The sequence below is a fragment of the Copadichromis virginalis genome, linkage group LG7 (genome assembly GCF_057382275.1).
Source record: "Copadichromis virginalis isolate Kocher_CV1m ecotype Utaka linkage group LG7, C_Virginalis_male_GT1.1, whole genome shotgun sequence".
NCBI classification, from domain to species: Eukaryota; Metazoa; Chordata; class Actinopteri; order Cichliformes; family Cichlidae; genus Copadichromis; species Copadichromis virginalis.
In genome coordinates, this window is record NC_140624.1 from 9,830,638 (window position 1) to 9,848,027 (window position 17,390).

The 17,390-nt window shown below is 40.2% G+C and overlaps 1 protein-coding gene and 1 non-coding gene across 2 annotated transcripts in view; one reads left to right on the forward strand and one right to left on the reverse strand.

Annotated features, from left to right (window-relative positions):
• The window catches only part of shank3a (SH3 and multiple ankyrin repeat domains 3a), a 255,418-nt gene that overhangs the window by 133,639 nt on the left and 104,389 nt on the right, over nucleotides 1-17,390 (forward strand). The gene's annotated exons all lie outside the window — the stretch shown is intronic.
• On the reverse strand, nucleotides 1,962-2,071 carry LOC146704452 (U6 spliceosomal RNA). Its single transcript, XR_014921796.1, has one exon. It is a non-coding gene; the product is annotated as a U6 spliceosomal RNA (small nuclear RNA).

The window sequence follows — 17,390 nt, forward strand, 5'->3', positions numbered from 1 at the left end:
TATTTCTCAGAAGAATGTCAAACGTTGGCATTTACTTAATCCCAATTGTCATTATCATTTTTGAATTATATAAGCTTTTTGAGGTCAGAATATGTGTTTGCATCAGTGAGCATGAGCTTTAAGCAAAAAAAAAAAAACAACAACTTTTATTTTATTCCTTTTTTTAAATAGCAGATTTTCTTTTATGACATAATGACTTAAGGGGTAAGAGGTGGAATCCTGCTCTGGATGAGTCTTGCAGCCTTGGCTGGTACTAGGGTATTCATTCTGCAGCAAGCAGGGGTCAAGCATTACCCTAGTTTGCTTGCATGGAGTTCATTAGCCACAGGGTAAACTATAAAATTGGGTCATAGTTGATAGGATTTTCCCTTTCATTTTCTCCCTTTGCCCAACCAGGCCTCACCCTGCAACTGTCCTGGTTAAGCTTGATGGCTTCATGTAAAATTTATACCATATTCTTTTTGTAATAAAGAGTGCATGTGTGTGGGCGTTGGGTGTAGGCGGTCGGCCACGTAATAGACCGACGCGCTGAATGGGGGGCTTTCTTACAGAGTAAAAAAGGCCTTCCAGTGATAGAAAAACTTTATTATCTTTTAAGTAACTTAGTCACATAGACCCAGTGTTTGTTTGATACTTTAAACTTGATTTGTACTTGAAAAACCTCTGTCTACAGTATTTTACAGCATCAAATACATACTGTATGTGCATGTATATAAGCCCTTTTCCATAAAAGTTTTGTTTTGTAAAATGTGAATAAAAAAGAATGATTGCAAAGTGATTTGCTTATCATCTAAACCTGGGTCGTGGCCCTGAGTACAGCATGTCTGTGTGGATTTGCAGGGAGTTGTCTGTTTTCTGTGTATGAAGTTTCACTTACTTGTAAAATAAATGCTAAGAAAGGTTATTATTAACATCCTGCATTGGACTGAATGGAAAATGATTCGTCTTATACTTGAGAGTAAATAGTAGCAGTAAGCTGCAGGGCAGTGCAAAACGCATTTAGTAATGCACTATTTGTTAATGTGGTCATGATGCCAAAGAGCACAAAGTGGAGCAAGAGAATATCTTATGCGCTATTGTTATATTTGCATTGTTCATTGGCACCCGATATCAAAGTGTAAAATGTGCTCGGAGTTTGGGTAGAAATCTGTGTTCTTATGTGCAGTTATTCACAAGCTAAGCCATTATGCCACATTGTTGTTAATGTGCAAGTGTAGACAAGCATAATGCACAAAAGGCTCCATCATATAATCTATAGTAATTCTAATCCCCCAGCACTGCGGCTCTGTATTTGTGCTAGCACTTCTTTGTATTTATGAATGAGAATTCCTGCATTATTTTCAATTTAAAATAAAACTACACAGTGAATGCAGCCCATCGTGGGTGTGATATTGTTATGAGTTTCCACAAAGCCTTTGTTGAGTGCCTAAACTAGCCTAGCATGCTTCTGTTTTTGCAAACACAGCCAATATGATACACGTATCTGCATGGCACAGGATGAAAGTATATTTCCAGTTGGGAAGCCCTCACATGGAAAAGCGCCCCTAATGGATAAGCCCCTACCAGGAGAGAAATGTAGCTCTTTGAAGACACTAAAGACAAATCGGGTTCGAACAAGAATACTCCCGGCTCATTCGAGCTCATCTACATGCCCCAAACAAATACAGACATGGAACCTGGGATTTAAAAAATATCTTCCCAGTGAAGGGCACGCCCGCTAAAATTGATGTCACTGATTCTAATGCAAAATGCTCTTGATGTGTTTAACCATACAGTGTGTGCATGCATGCATACTGTATGTGTCGAAGCATGTTTAGTGTAACTATAGACAGTTTGTGTTTTCAGAAACACGTTAGTCAGTTGGCATAAATTCCTCGACTATAACGAATAAGATTTTTAGCAGGTTGCTATATTGATGCAGACTGAACCAGCACCTGCTGTATATTTAAGAACACACTTCTTTTTTTTCTTTACACATTTCTGTTTGCATTTGATATCCTTGCGCAGGGGCCATGCTAATCTTCTCTGTATCGTATCCAATTTTAGCGTACGCGCTTGCCGAAGCAAGCACATGCATTTGATATCCATACCTTCCCTCAGCATGGTATCCTCTCTCACTCTCTCTTTTTCTCTTTTGGTTTTCCCTCCCCCTATCACACACTTTCTCTCCTCCCTCTGTGTTCCCTCCCTCTTCTCTTGCTCTCTCTCTCCCCCTCCCTCCGCACTTTCCCTCTGTTCTCTCCAGCATCCTGCAAAATAACCCCTTACCACCTCTCCGTCTGTCTGTGTATGCACAGGAGTTTGTGTGTTGGTCCAGGTTCGGGTGAGTGTTTGTTTCACTGACCAGGTGAGTCTGCACGTGCTAGACGAGACGAAAGGTACTGAAGGAGAAGGAGTGAGAACAAGAAGAGAGTAGACAACAAGGAGGAGGGTGGGGGGCTGGATATGGCCATGTGGAGGATGTTTTGGCATTCAAACTGTAGCTGACCTACGGGACTGTGCGTGTGGTGGAGAGTGTGTCCATGTGTGTGTGTGAGATGGGATCCATTCTGACCAGAAGACAAAGACAATCAGCTGAAAAAAAGGAAAGAAAAGCTAAAGAAGCCAGGAAGGCCAGGCTCAATAGTAAGGTACCCCAGTTGCTTTCATCATCTCTTTAATTTAATTTTGCCATTACCTCTGTTGTAAAGACATCCTTTTTTACCCTCTGTTTCTGAATTTTTGTTTTTCAACTTTCTGTCTCCAGTTATTCACAAACACTTCCTTACCGTTCCCAGACTACCTGTCTATGCACTGGCTTTCATTCTTGTCTGAAACCCTGACAGAATGCTAATGTTTTTCTTTGCACTGGTTGAGTTACTCACTGTGGGCTCGGAACAGTATTTGTATGTTTTCGCATATGTGTGTATGTACCTGATATGTTGGAGGATATGTGGATGCTCGTGTCTAGCTGTGCGTTTTTCCTTCAGATCTGAGCAAGCTAAACACACACTCTGTGTGTGTTTGTGTGACAGCTATTCCTGTATGCCTGTGGGTATGTGCACTGTAAGTGTATGGGTGTATAAAAATGTGTTTACGCATGCACATGTCAATGTGTGAATGCAAGGAGCAGCCAGAGCTTCTCCCCAGGACAGAATTTGCCTTGTGGTCTTCTATGGCGTTTTTTTTGTGCCGCTATTCTGAGCGCACGTAAAAAAAAAAATTTGAGCGCAAGTAAAAAAGTTTGCAGGTGCAAGTGTTGCATTTTGAGGAGAAATTTATTTTGAGCGAAGAAAAGCTGAATTTGAGTGAACAAAATTATTTGCTGCGTGCAAAAAATGTATTTCAGTGATTGCTATTATCCACACACACACACAATAGCAGCCCCTCTCGCTCAGTTTTTGTATTTGCGCTCGCTCGCACTGTGTTGCTCGCGCTCTCAACATTTCTGCCTGTGCGCGTTCAACTCTTTGTGTACACCGTTATATTTGTGCCACAAAACCAGCCAATCACAGACTTGGATGCAAAAATATCTGATTGGCTCTTCTGGTCTACAATCAGCTCGAAATGATGAAATGCAATATCCCAGAATCCATTTAGTCCAAAACTCAAACGAGGCAGTGGCGGAGGAACACAGAGTGGCGGAGTTTGAAATATTACTCTTTCTGGGGCACAAAATAAACTTTTAAGATATTTTCATGCGAGAATGGTGCTGTGTAAACTTCAAATACCTGCTCGATTCATCAAGACATCACATATTTCCATAAGTGCTCTAACGTTTTCGGAGATGCCTGTTACCCACCAGCTGACCGGGTGGGAACTCGGGTTAAACATAATATATAAGGCTGAACTGACAAAAAAAATCACAGACTACACCACCAGGTATTATAGGAAAAACCAAAAAGCCTTTGAACGAAAACAAACGCTGTTGTGACAGTGATGTACACTGTCTTGTTGGTATATATGTATGATTTGTATCACCTTCATGTTTCCAAACCGATATCATGAGCAGCAGCTTTTACAGCTGTGGCTCCCACAAACATCAGCTGATACTAGAAAGTAATTTTAAATAAATTCTAACAACAACTTATCAAGCTTGAACGTGCTGCTGTTGTTGTTTAGCGTAACATCCGCTGGTTTCCTGTTTCTGGCGCAAAGTGGGAGATAAACAAGAGAGACGATCAGCTGATCATTGATCGGTTTCATGATTGAAGTAGCAACAGGAGAGGGAGGGAGAGAGAATGAGGGGAGAAGAGGCAGCTGTGCAACGTAAAGACAGACTAACTCCAGCTTTGTCTTTTTTTCATTCTAGCTAAAGTACGGTACTAATCGCTTTCCTTTTCCTCTCAATACGATGTATTGTAATTGGTCCAGCCCAGAGTTGATCATGACCAATTGGCTAATTCACCACCTTTCATTGTTCATACCGTTACAAAAACAAACATAAAAATGAAAAATCACCATCAGCCCACCAGGCAAATGTCCGGTATGCCCAATGACCAGTCCAGCTATGCGGTCAGCTGGTGGGTAACAGGCATCTCCGAAAACGTTAGAGCACTTATGGAAATATGTGATGTCTTGATGAATCGAGCAGGTATTTGAAGTTTACACAGCACCATTCTCGCATGAAAATATCTTAAAAGTTTATTTTGTGCCCCAGAAAGAGTAATATTTCAAACTCCGCCACTTTGTGTTCCTCCGCCACTGCCTCGTTTGAGTTTTGGACGAAATGGATTCTGGGATATTGCATTTTGTCATTTCGAGCTGATTGGAGACCAGAAGAGCCAATCAGATATTTTTGCATCCAAGTCTGTGATTGGCTGGTTTTGTGGTACAAATATAACGGCATACACAAAGAGTTGAACGCGCACGGGCAGAAATGTTGAGAGCGCGAGCAACACAGTGCGAGCGAGCGCAAATACAAAAACTGAGCGAGAGGGGCTGCCATTGTGTGTGTGTGTGTGTGTGTGTGTGTGTGTGGATAATAGCAAACACTGAAATAGATTTTTTGCACACAGCAATGAATTTTGTTCACTCAAATTCAGCTTTTCTTCACTCAAAATAAATTTCTTCTCAAAATGCAACACTTGCACCTGCAAACTTTCTTACTTGCGCTCAAATTTTTTTTACGTGCGCTCAGAATAGCGGCACAAAAATAACGCCATAGTCTTCAGCGTTTGCTGTCATAATGCTGATTGTGTCACAATGCTGTCTCAGCCAGCTATTGATGCTCAGTGATGGAGATTTTCTCACTGTGTGTGTGTGTGAGAGAGAAAAAGCTGTTGGAAATATTACAATAGTTCAGGCACAGGGTAATCTGGTAAAGCGAAGTAACCACCACGAGTATATTCTGTGAGCCTTCTCTGAGAGTCTCAGAGCTGTCGGTCTCAGTCAGCGAGAGTTCACCAGGTGGCAGCTTTTAACAGGATGCCCTGTGGACAGCCTGACTTGAAGTACTCCCCAGGTGGACAGCCTGACCAACCCACTTTCATACAAATGTGTTTTTCATCTTCATATTAGGCGTATTACTCAGTATTAATGGAATGTATGGGCTATAAAAACTCATCAATTAGAGCTCAAGATTATATCTGTTGTATCTTCCATCTTTGTTTTCTGCCTACTTACAAATTCAGACAGTGTAAGTAACATCCAGACTACAAGTGCATTTTCTTTCAGTTTGCTTCGGGTTGGTTTAAAAGGTAACTTATTCACAAATAGCTCATTTTTCTTTATACAGTGGTATACTGCTCTAATGCAAATCTGTTTGAAATTGCAGCATTGTACTCTATCATACTTTTGCTACCAAAAACCTTCATAATGTACCATCATAATTTTTACTTTATCTGAGATGTATGTTTGTAAGGGAGTATATGGATGAGATTTTACTTTCTTGGGAGTAAAACCTGCAGCGACACCGTGTTCAAGTTGTTGCCCCTCTGGGGTTGGAGGAGAAATGTGTATTTGGTGTCCTCATATTGGGCAGGCACACAAACATCCTCACAGAACCTCCTGCTCACCATGTGATGGTGAAATATACGTCACTCACCCAGTCAGACCCATAATGGAAACTATAACACTGGTGAAAAAGAGAGAGAGAGACTGATTACACAGATTTGAAAAAGGAATTGATTCTGTTTAGTTCAGTATGCTCTGAAACCAGGCCATGTAGAAATCATAGCCTCAAGCTCTGTAAAATACACCTCGCTAATCTGTATGTGGGTGTCTGTTTATAGGTACTGATGATACTAATTCATTAGACTCTATTGTTGTAATTCAGATAAATTTGCACATTTGCACACCCACAACAACACAACACAAAAACTCTATTTTAACCTTTGTCTTGATGCATTCTCAATCATCCAGGAAAGTAAATCTCCAAAAGTTGATTCTGTTCATCTGGACGTAGCGTTTTGTGGGAGAAACGTTTCGTCACTCATCCAAGTGACTTCTTCAGTCTCAGCTGACTGCAGGTTTCCCCAAATCGTATTAACAGTACATTTGCATAATGACTGAAACCAGCCCACTGAAGGGATGATTCAGAATTGAGGAGGGGGCTATAGATCAGTGGTCTTTGATCAGTGGGTTTTGGTCAGTGGTTGTTGATCAATGGTCATGAGAATTTGCATAATTAAGATTAAGGAACTGACCTCCCAGCCCATTGTCCCTTCAGTGGGCTGGTTTCAGTCACACAAAACGCTACGTCCAGATGAACAGAATCAACTTTTGGAGATCTACTTTAACCTGTTGAAGTATTAAGTTGGCAGGTAGGTGGAAATGTGTTCCCACTGTACAGATTTGTTCTATTGTGTTCAGATTGTCTACTCCAGGGGTAGGCAACTCCAGGCCTCGAGTGCCGGTGTCCTGCAGGTTTTAGATGTGTCCTTGATCCAACACAGCTGATTACCTCCTCAACATGTCTTGAAGTTCTCCAGAGGCCTGGGAATGAACTAATGATTTGATTCAGCTGTGTTGACACAGGGTGATGTCTAAAACCTGCAGGACACCGGCACTTGAGGCCTGGAGTTGCCTACCCCTGGTCTACTCAGTCATCCCCTATGCAGTGTTTACTGAATAAAAGATAAAGTAGGGTGTAATGGGCAGAATTTGCTAGGTAATTACATAATTACATGATTGTGTGTGTTATATAATTCTGATATTTGTACTTTCCTCCGTCACAAAATACCTGCACCACATTTCAGATCATTCATAATGGTATTACTGTTTCTGGATAAGTATATTTATAAGTAACAAATCTTGGCAATATTAACCACTGAATCTTTAAACGTGAGATTTTATTTAAAAGTTAGACTGGAACCAGCTTATCTGCCAAAAGGCCCTGGACAGTTCATCAGTCCACATTGGGGCCAATACAGAGAAACAGGCAGCCTCTCAAATTCACACCCATGGCATTTAAAATTACCAGTTGGCCTATATAATTCCCAAAGGAAGCAATCAGTTGTTTGTTTGGCATGCCAGTATTTCATAAGCGAGCTAACTTAAAATTTAAAATACGGTTTCCTCCATCAATCCATCCATTTCTGCCTTTACTGGAGTAAGACTTGCTGTTTAGTCTTGATGTTTTTACATCTCATTGCCCAAGTCTTCACAATGAAAAAAACAAAAACATTGCACTAACTGGAGAGTTGTCATTCTAGGTCAGGCTCCATGAATAGATGGCTGAAAAATAGGATGCCAGAGGCATAAAGTACAATGGAGTTTCTAATAATCATCAGGCTGAATAAATTCACTACCCACATACCCCCTGCTTCAGCCTTTGGCTTTCTGCCTGCTCCCTTCTGTTCTCTCTCAGTAACCTGTAGGCCTGTTTAAGAGAGAAAGGGTACGTTTTGCCATATTTTAATTTCTATTTAGACAGAAGTTTTACTCAGGTTTGACTCAGTTGTGTTCCATCCCCTGAGTATATCCCCGCGCTGTCCATGTGACTCTGTCCTGGTGTCAGTTTGAAAGCACGTGACTGGACCTGATTCAGCTCTTTCTTTCTCTGAACTCTTTGATTCTGATGACTGCATGCATTCCCCTCATCCTCCCTGACCACCCTGCTTACAAACACACAAAATGACAGTTACCCCTACAAGCAACAACACAGCTGGGTTTTCATATTTCATGTGACGGAATGTATGAACTTTATCTCTATTAGTTATTACTCATCTGAAAACCTACAGTAATTTTGGTACATATATACAGTAAGTGTGGCAACAGTAAAAGAAGTATCTACAGTAATATCTACTGTAACTAACCCGACCCCCCCCGGTCGGGTTAGTTACAGTAGATATTACTGTAGATACTTCTTTTACTGTTGCCACACTTACTGTATATATGTACCAAAATGTCAATTTATTTCGGTCCTCAAGTATATATGTTACAATCAGGTAGTTTTAAATATTTGCCTACTATAGTATGTTTATTTTGATTCTATTGCACTGTAACTGGCATAAATTTAGCCACATACCAAGCCTTTGTATGGTGTATTACAGTAGAACGATGAATATGCTGCCTTGTTTCTATATATGCCTTTCTATATAAACCGTAGACAAAGCTCTACTCTCTGTTCCTGTTTATGTCTCTTTGTCCATTTTTTTTTAATGAATTGTATTAAACTGTTGGCAGGTATGCCAGAGCGCACTTGTCCTGATGGGAGGGACAATGCTGGACAAAACTGTACTGCCAGTGTGGTCAGGAGGGTGGGTGGATTTGGTTGCTGCTGGATGGGTGGGTGGGTTGGGGGTGTGTGGGATCCCATACAATAAGCCTTTGCTCTGCAACTTTGTGTGTGAGTTGTTGAGCGGGAAAGAGGCAGTGGCTTTATTCTGCTTTGTTCAAGCCTTTAGCTAACCCTTTCAGAAAGCTCCCACTGTCCCACCCTCATAAACTGTACTTCATCAAGAGGAGTGGTAGTTATTATACAGACGTCGAAAATCTGTCTTTTTTTCTAAAAAGGATTACTCAGGAGGAACCATGCTGCTACGTTCAGAGAAAGCTACGAGATACCGGGCCACAGAGGTTAGACACAGCACACTACTGCTAAAATGACTCATGTTAATAGTAGTAAATCTAGGTTACTGTTACAACAGGCTCTGCAGGTGCTCTGGCATTGTTCTTATTTCAGTACCCAACCTGCGACAGTAAATGCACAATAGTTTGTGTTGTAGAAACTTGTTTGTCTTGAAGTTTATGCTCTTCAAATTTAGGATTTGTATGAAGACGTGTATTGTTGAGTCCTGCTATTTTACCAGGAGCATTAGCCCAAGCAGCTATTTTTGGTACTTACAACAATATTAATGATGAATAAATGGTGACAAATTGTCACATGCTAAAAAATGGCATGTTTTGAATTGAATTGAATTGAATTGAATTGATATACCTTTATTAGTCACACAAGGGGAAATTTCATATGCATGTTTGCATGTTTTCTGACAGAAGAATTGTGTCAGTCATTTTGTCCCATTTGAAGTAGCAGTAGGTAACAGAGTACCTATACTGGCATGTGCAAGCAGTGTCAGCAAATGGCAGGAATCCAGCTCGAGCCTGGCTTTAGAAAGCAGAGACTTTTTTTTGTAACTTCTCCGTTTGTGTTTCCTTTCCTTGCTATCCTACACAATCAGAAAGAAATCTCCGTTAAAGGACTACATAATATTCTACATTTCAAACCAGAGAGAACATGCAGGGGGCAAGTTGTTTAGCTATTGCAGTTATGATGATTATGATGATAATGACTGTGTCTCATATGATTTCCTCATAGACAGTTTAGAAGATAGATCTACCTACCATGATGCCACCGACTGGTTTGCAAAGTACTCAAAATTGGCATTTTCGACATAATCACCAGTGAGCATACTGTAGGTATTCCCTGGGGTCTTTGAAACACAGCATAAGTGAGATTTACAGACTTGATTTTTACTTCAATGATCCTCAAAATAAGTGAAACTCACCAGAGAAGTGTTTCCTGAGGTCAAGTCAGATAGCTGTAAAGCCGTAGACTTCTATAGGACCAAAAGTCTATTTGCAACAACAGGTATCGCCGCCTGGTGGCCATGAAAACGGCGTGCACTAGAGAGGTGTAAATGTGACTTTTCTGTTATACAGAAGCATTTATACCAGTGAATTATGTGTTAGATGCTGCTGCCATGGTAACAGCACTCCTCACTATGTTAGAGTGCAGGCTTTTTTACTGCACTCATACATCATGAATAAAATGTGTGTGTTTAGTGCGCTAAATTATGAATTAGTGTTTTTTTCCTGTGTAGTTGTGTGTTTGTGTGGGTCCATATGATTGTGAATGTGTCCAGGAAATTTCATCCTTAAGCCTCTAGTGCCATTTTTTTTGTGGCGTTTGACTCACTGTAAGCTTCAGACTGTATCAAATTACTCAGCGATTTATTTTGCTGCAATATAGTAAAGGTTGAAGATTCCCTCACAGAAAATCCTCCTCTTTAGGATCAAATCCTCACTCTGTCATACAGTATATTGGTCATTTTGTAGCTAAGAGCATTACACTTTAAGCCTGTTAGGTATGGATATTGGAGATTACTGAAGCTTTTGTGCTCTCAGACAAACATGGGCTGAGATCCAAAGAAGCACAAATAGAGACAGCATATTGTACTTATAGGCACACAGATAAAGAAGAATCACCACAATCTGCAGTGACAGGCATTGAGCGGTAAGCAGCAGCTCTTTATCTCTGGGGAATTTAAGCACCCGCATTAAACCAAAAAGGTTAATGAATATGTTCTTTAATGGGTGGCTTCATTAAATCAACCAGCCGGATGTTATATTAAACACATTTTTACAGTGAATATGAAGGCAAGCGTCTTGTTTTGTTCCACAGCAAAAAACAGATTTTGGTTAATTGAAAGAAAAAGTGCACAAAGCGACTGCATTTCAGTAGAAAGAATAAGAATAAATGTTTTTTTGTTCATGCATCAAACTGAAATTTAAAAAATATCTATGTGCATTAGGAGCTAGTCATATCTCTTCAGGTTGTTAAAACATTGTCAACCACCCTAAGCAGATTTGATTTTCTCATATCAGTCAGTGGAGACCAGTGTGTACTGCACATACTTAGACAGCCTTTGAGAACAGCTACAGCGTTAGTCCCACCTTTGGTGGTGATCGCCTAATTGTGCTAGAAAGTTGATTCAGTTAGAAGTCAGCTTGGTGGGGTGGATGGATTCAAAAGTCTGGACTCTTCAGACTGTCCAAAGAAGTCTCAGACCGCGTCGTGTTAATTTTCTGTTACTGTGGTTGCTCTCTCAGAGTAAGAGTAACTGAAAGCTTCCAGTCCAAGAGACTTGTTCCTGTAATATTAGTCACGTTATGTGGCTGCTACCAAATTACCAAAACTGCAATGTTTAAGAGTTTTTTTTTTATGGGGAGCTTTTTCCCGATGATTAGATGTTTTTTGCCAAAGTTAGTTGGTCACGATTGTTGCGGGACCAAGGGATGCTCATGAGAAGTGGACTACTAGAACAAGACACACATGGATAAGGGCTGAGAATATGTGAAGATTGAGCTGTTAACAATAATAAATCTTATCGTAAGAGATGCTTGTAGAAGAATACAACATGCATTAAGTAGAAAGAAGTAAAAAATTAGGAAACCAAAAAGGTCTCCCATAGATGTCCAATGGCATCTGGTGACTGAGAAGCATTTATGATGCAATTTACATCATAATCACATTTAATGACCCCTATGGATTGGGCCATTGTTATTCAGCAAGAAATTGCTCCCATCAGATTAATAAAAGATACAAGAACTTTGTATTGATTTGCTTTGACCCTTCCCTCTAAGGGAACAAGAAGACCCATTCCACAAAATTGGTTATTTGTGTAAAGAAAGCGGCAAAAGATTTAACATAATCCGTCAGATGCTCATGGACCCATTCCAGGTGCTTCGGTTAGGCACAAGCAGACGAAGGCCAAAATTAATGAAAAAACATAATGTTTTTGCCCAACCTTGTTTTAATTTATTCAAAGACCATTATTAATGACTAACAATAACCTGAGATTAATAGAAGTGACCTTTACCTTGTTTTATGATCATCAGTTCAGGCGAAAGTTGCTACAACTTGCTGCTTATCTGGTTAACCTGCCTCTCAGGAAGTAACTGGCCAGTAGTGACCCATCACTGTATCTCCCTGATATGAGAGGTTTTGTGTTAGACTCAAAACTGAAACAAATAAAAAAAATCAGAAACAGCTGAAAAATGAAAAGTGGGAAAAAAATGGCCACAGGGAGAAAGAAAACACTGAAGGAAATGTGAGAAATATGATAATTAAATAATAATAAATAATAATAAATAGAGTTTCATTTTATTGTTTGGAAATTTAAAAAGAAAGTGTGTGGCATGTACAATAGATTTTATTGTTACACTGACTGTGCTTGGTGCGATGTGCTCATCAAAGCAGTTGTGCTGTGCCTTTTATTCGCTTTAAGAGTCAACAAAAACATCAGGCAGAAAACAAGACTAACGCTGTACTGTAAACAGATTGCTGCTTTGCTCTCGCATTTCTTCTCAGTATTTTTCCTCCCCTTATCATGTTTTGTGCTTCTGTCTTTCTTCCCATTCCTCCCCCTCACGTGACCCATTTTTCTTGTCTTTCTTCCATACGACTTCATTGTGTTGCATTTTTAATGGGAACCTGCTTCTAGACTTTCATACTCTGCAGTAAATTCATGAATTATGAAATAAACTGACAAATAAAACTAGTTAAACCATTAAACTGCTTTTTTTTCTCTCCTTCTTGTGAATAGAGCTTTAAAAAAGAGGAGCCTCTGTTTTGATACTGAGCTTGAATCAAATGGAAGATTCAGTCCACCAGTGGCCGCCTCCTCTTTGCCTGCTTAGTGGTTTTGCCAAAGACCTGAGGTCTACGCTTTACAAAAAAAACCAATCAAACAATGAAATGGAATCACTGTCCCACATCGGTGCTAAAAGAAAAGCAAACAGCAATAAATTATATGCGTATGTGTATATAAAATAATGAAATATATATACAGAATAAAATATATTGCACTACATGGGAAACAAAGCTCATGTTTTTCAACTGAATTAGCTTATTAATGATGTGGTTACAGTTTCTCATCCTTATATTTTAAAACCTCTCTCCTCCTGCTTTCTTTATAGTCGTACCTTGTCCTGTCTTTAAAATAGACAGTCTTGTTTTTTTTTATTAATTCATTCACGACTCATCTTGGCACTGTTTATTATCAAAGTAAAACCTACTTTTGTGTTATCTGCCACTGAATACACCTCCCTTTCACAACGAAATGAAATCCAGTCCTAACCAGTACTTTTTAGTCTTACTCACAGCATGCACTCTGAGGCTTAATCATTTGTATTTTTTAATTACACTGAAGCACATTAATCTAAAGCCACTGTTATTTCTGTTTTACTGTTTTTTTTTTTCATGAAATGGATACTAACTCATTTCTTATTGCTTTTAAAATCTGCACGAGCTACAAAATGTAACTGCATGATGCAGAAACCGTTCTGCATGTATTTAACAGGGAGTTGTGTCTCAGTCAGTTGCTGTGTCTAATTAAAATGCAGTGCCCCTGCAGCACTCTGTACAAAGCATCTGGGAGACAGGGGTCAAGGCCTGCTTGCTCTTGCTCTAGCCTTTATATAAGTGGCTGTCAACAAAGAGTAGATCAGCGTAATCGGGAACTCTCTTTGCCAGATAAGGCTGTCTGTGTTTGCTGATGTGGCTACACAAAAATAGGCAGTTTTCCCTTTTTAATGGTTGACTGCTGGTGCCAAAAACATATTAAGTACATCTATTTCACATAATAAAGCATAGACAGCATTTTTTTTGTACTTCTCTGCTATTCACATTGGAGGGATTTCATAGATATGTTGTTTCTATATTAAAAAGGCTCTTACCAGTAATTACATCAAATTGAGCGTCAGCTGTTTTGCTGAGAATCTAAGTGACAGTGTTGGTTCAGGTTTGTCAGACTATCACTCACAGTCATAAATGTTTTCTGCATTGCTGTCATACTGAATATGTCTGACAGCTCCCTGATGGCAGTCTACACCTGATAAGTTGAAGTGTAACCACATATGAGTCAGTTGTGTTGTGCCAACAGTAAGCTCAGTAACATTTTTTACAGTCTTTGTTGCCAAATATTGGGATTATATCGTACCATATGCATGTCTTTACATAGCTAGCACTGTCAGCTGGTTCTATGTTGGGTGAAGGATTCCTTCCATATCTATAGTGGGGCTATGTTCTTCCATAATGTGTAGGCCAGTCCCTAGAGATTCTCCATGACCACACCAGTGTGGTAGTTCTTACTGCAGTTATTGTCCAAGAAGTTATGACAGCCTAAAGCATGTGTGTATTTTATGAGCCAGCTCAGATTAGAGAAGCATATGATGCATATGTATCATGTTAGCGAGCACTGCAATTATCACTCACCCATGGCAAAGCGTACTGTTGGCCAGCTGTGGGACCAGGGGCTATGTAGCCATGTGGTAGTGAGTGTAAATATGGGGCAGCGACAGTGTCTGACACACTTCCTGTAGCTGTGTATGATTTCTTTATTTGTGGCTCATCTCTGGGTTCTGTTTAAACCTGAGTGTATATGTGCTATTAAATAGGACATGAAGTGTTCGCGTCTCTTTGTGTGAAGTTATGAAAAATCTTTTATGAAAGGGGGGCAAAAGACCAAGAGAAAATAGCTGCACAGGGGGATTTGTGTTGTCTCTATAATTTCTGGCCTCCTTCCCTGGCTTTTATGAAGTAGTGGCAGATAATCCCTCTTTAGTGGTGGAAGAGACAAGAACCTCTTCGGGGTACTGAAGTAAAAGAAGAAACCTTTATCCTCTCTTCTCTTGCCAGCTGGAGTAGCTCTTCCACTCACTGCTTGCCACTGATTTGTGACCCTATTCAAAGTCACCTATCCACATATGACAAAATGTATTCAGTTTTCAGAATCCTCAATTAATCAGGGACAAATCCCTCCACTTCATAGATGTTAAACGTTGTGGGTTCAAGAATAAGAACGCTGCCCTTATTACCAACTTATTACCAAGCCTCAAGCAGGAACAAGAGGATATATTCTTGATTTATTGAGCTGGTAAATTGCCATAGATTATACATACTGCCATTCAGTTCTTCCTACCTGACCCTCTCTCTCATTCTCTGTTTTCTTGATCCAACACTGCAGGGGTGCTTCATCACTATTGTAATAGTGTATGCACAAAATCCGCTTTGACCATTTGTCTTATTTTGAAAGTTCAAGTCAAAGCTCAAGACACATATTCCTTATAAAAAAAAAAAACTAGCATGTACTCAGTTTGCAACATGAGGTATTCTAATGACACTTATAGTAACTACTTACAGAAAATATGTTTAGCCGTTTTGTGCAGCAGAAACTCTGAAATAACACATTTTAAAATTCTGTCATTGAAACAGTATGTATGTGTGGCCTATGTGTGGCCGAAGCAGAGCAGAATAATGCCATTTGTTCTCTCAGTGCTTCTCTTTGCTGGGATTACCTTTCCTCTATAGAGACAGAGGTTACTGTGATGTTGTTGCCCATGCTCTCATGAGTAAAGCTGATGCATGCAGGGATGTGACCGTGCATGTTTTTGCTCAGTTCGGGTGATATCTCTTGAGATTGCAAACTGTGGAACTGTAAGGATGTTTATATGAGCAAGGCAAGCCGAGAACAAAAAATGTGTACAGACTGTGTGCAGATTTACTGCTTCTTCTTCTTTGCCTTCTTTTTCTTCTCCTTCTCACTTTAGGTGTCATTGAAGTCGATCATCTCCCTCTATCTCACTCTATCCCCATCATCCTCTTCTGTCACACCAGCCTGCTGTTGTCCTCCTTCAGTACATCCAAGAATCTTTTATGTCCTATGATACTGTCACGGCGGGGTACGCCAGTGTTGTGAACAGGGCCCAAAAGCAGATGCGGAGAGAGGAGTTGCAGGAGCCTTTATTTTGGCTGAAAGCAGCAAAAACCATGAAAACTGTGGCAAACTATGAAAAAACTGTGAACACAATGATAAACTATGAAAAATGTGGCTAGAATAACAGACGACCTGACAATGAAACACAGAAAACAGGAGGTGATCAGGGAAAGTGGGAACACATGGGGAAACAGCAGAAATTAACATAATGACGGGACGCGGGAAGGGAAACTAGATACAATGAGCAAAGAACAAAAGACTCTTTCAGAATAAAACTCTTTCAGAATAAAACAGGAAACATGGAGACGCAGACATGACAACACAAGAACTAATAACCACAACCTAGCATGAGAAGCTCAAAAATGCAGAATAAACTCAAAAACGCTGGGTCCGAGACCCATATATCTTATATGGGTCTTATCATACTCTTATAAATTATAAAACCCTTACAAATCTTATCATGCTCAACTCCTGGATTTTGTCAGTCCCTCCATCTCCGAACCATACATCATAGCAGGCCTCTCTATCTTCTTGTAGCTTTCTCTCTTTCAATCCTTCTTTTGGAAATCACCTCTGACACTCATCTGCCTGTGCTTTCTTATTCGCCATTGCTCTCTTTCTCTCTCTCTCATTTGCTGATTTTTCTGTTTTTTTCATTGTTTGTATGTTGAGTATTAAATTTTGATTTTTCCACTATTGTTCTTTCTGGAAAACAATGGAAAGAATACTATATCTAAGACTGGATCAATGATAACCAGTGACTAATAAGGAAGACTTGCCACAGTAATGTGTAAATGAGCCTTGGCAAATGATTGAATGAAATGTGAACACACTACTATGGAGGAGACTCTTATTCCATGTGCCAGTCTGCTCTGTGTATATGCACAATCTTGCATAATGAAGTAAAAATGTAGACGATAGAGTCAAAGGAGCTTGCAAAGAAAAGCGTCTGGACTTCTTTAAGTTGCTTGAAGACGTTTCGCCTGAGCCAAGGTGTGAAACTGGGTGTGGGTCCTGTGAGCGACCATCTTTGAACAGAGGCAGGGGTTTACGACACCAACTCTCTGCCATCTATAATCCAGTTTTGAGATCCCTTCCCAGACGCCTTAACGCCCACTCACATCCTGGGCCATCTGACCTCAGGAATTCGCATGATAAGGTGGGGCCAGGTTTCACAATGAACACACCCGAAACTCTGGCTGATTGGGACCCACACCCAGTTTCACACCTTGGCTCAGGCGATTAGAGGATCATCAGGGGGTCCTTTTGTCCCTCTGTGGGGGGATACTCCCACTAGGTTTATATCTGGGACTCTCCACCATTTGACCTTAGAACTGAAGAAGCTTCTCGGATGAGAGGTGAAACGTCTTCAAGCAACTTAAAGAAGTCCAGACGCTTTTCTTTGCAAGCTCCTTTGACTACGATGACCTGGATGACTGAGAACCTTCACAGACATGTAGACGATAGACT